The sequence below is a fragment of the Etheostoma spectabile genome, chromosome 13 (assembly GCF_008692095.1).
Source record: "Etheostoma spectabile isolate EspeVRDwgs_2016 chromosome 13, UIUC_Espe_1.0, whole genome shotgun sequence".
NCBI classification, from domain to species: Eukaryota; Metazoa; Chordata; class Actinopteri; order Perciformes; family Percidae; genus Etheostoma; species Etheostoma spectabile.
In genome coordinates this window covers 26,382,615-26,384,263 of record NC_045745.1, presented here as the reverse complement: position 1 = coordinate 26,384,263, position 1,649 = coordinate 26,382,615, and the positions used below count along the sequence as shown (strand labels likewise).

The following is a 1,649-nucleotide window of genomic DNA, read 5'->3' as shown; positions in this document are numbered from 1 at the left end:
TTTTTTTTTCCTCCCAGCAACACATACCCCATGAATAGGTTTGAGCGCCACTGCGTCACAGGAAAAAGTTAATTAAAAGTGCAAGTCTATTTCAAGCTATGCCTGAAGTCTTCACCATCCTATTAATTTGACTTGTTTTCTATCTTCGTCGTACTTTCTGGATTGTCTCTGTGTTGTTGTTTTTTTTTAGCCGTATCCCTGCCGGCATGCTTCACGACTTGAGATCTTTTGTAAATTTCAAAAAGAAATGCCTCTTTTTTTGTATATATCAGATCACTTCAACATTTCCCTTCAAGCAGGTCAGACCTTCTGTCCAGTCCTTTGGATTGCGGTTCTCTATTCACAGAATACCTTTGAGCATTGTTAAGTCACGCCATACTAAGGAGTTTGGTAGTTGTGTTTCAGGGAAACCTGCGGATGGAGCTCATCGGACGCAGCGGTTGGACTGATGAATTTCTCTAGTTTGCGGCTAAACCGAAGGCATTTAAGTCTGCTGACGTCTAAGATAAATTTTCTTCAAATTAAATAGGTTCAAAGACTTTTTTGGGATTCCACTCTTGTTTAAATAAACTTTGTGTGTCTTCCATGCACACTGGAGCGCCCGGCTAGGAAACAAACATCCAGCAACAATTAAAGGCAATCTTTTGAAATACATCTGACACTTTCTCTTGCTTTCCCTTTTCTGTAAGTCCAATCTGCTTAGTAATGAGATAAATGTTTTTGAAATGTGAGTTTCGTTTTATTAGTCACGAACAAGCCAGGAGCTAGCCTCCTCCCCAAGAAAAACACATCTAGAGAAAGTATTGCATCTTATTTCATCACCATCATCACCATCATCTTCGTCAGGAGTAAGGGGGTGAAAAGGCTAGGCAAGTGAGTGGAGAGAGAGAGAGAGGAGCAAAGGGACCAGGGGCGACAGTAATGAAAATATACTTTGATTCTATTTTGAACTTGATTGTAAAATAATGTCTCAAAAACACGCTCATGGATTATTCCGAAAAACTAACTGTTCTTGTTTCAAATTCAGAGGGACAGTCTGATAGACGTGAATTACAACCTAACTTTTAACACACAAGAAGGAGGCGGAAAAATTCCACTTAGTGCAGCTTTAATTAGTGTTTGGTTCCAGATGAAGAAATCGGATTTTTATTTAAAAACAAAGTGTAGTTTACATTTCTCAGAAGAGCCTCGGCACTGCTGTCGGGTAAGCTGAATAAATCAGGTCCTGGCGGGATCTTTTTTTCAACATGAAGTTCACTAAGTGGATTGTTACGTGAGCAAATTGGTTTGACCACTTCACACATCTTTCTGTAAATGAGGCCTGAGACTTGAATTGGACAAGCCAAACTGAACTTGAAGACAATGTGAGCCTTTATAGAGAATCCAGCACAGGGATGCTATTAGTGAATTCATGTTGATGCAGAGGCTATCGAGTGGTGTTTAAAAGAGGCCTCCAAGGTAAGGGCATAACTTTGGAGATCTTAACCTCCTAAATGTTGAACCCACTTTTCACATCAAATGCTTCATTTGCTGCATTTTGGTGAATTTTCCTGCAACAGTTTGTACTTTTTCCACATTAATTTATGGTGCAAATGTCTCTTTATGTTAAGGAAATTATACTAGGTCTTTTTTTTTGGGGGGGGGGGGGG

General features: G+C 39.7%; 1 protein-coding gene across 12 annotated transcripts in view; it reads right to left on the bottom strand.

Annotated features, from left to right (window-relative positions):
• The window catches only part of phldb1a (pleckstrin homology-like domain, family B, member 1a), a 29,835-nt gene that overhangs the window by 2,545 nt on the left and 25,641 nt on the right, over window positions 1-1,649 (bottom strand). The window lies entirely within an intron of this gene.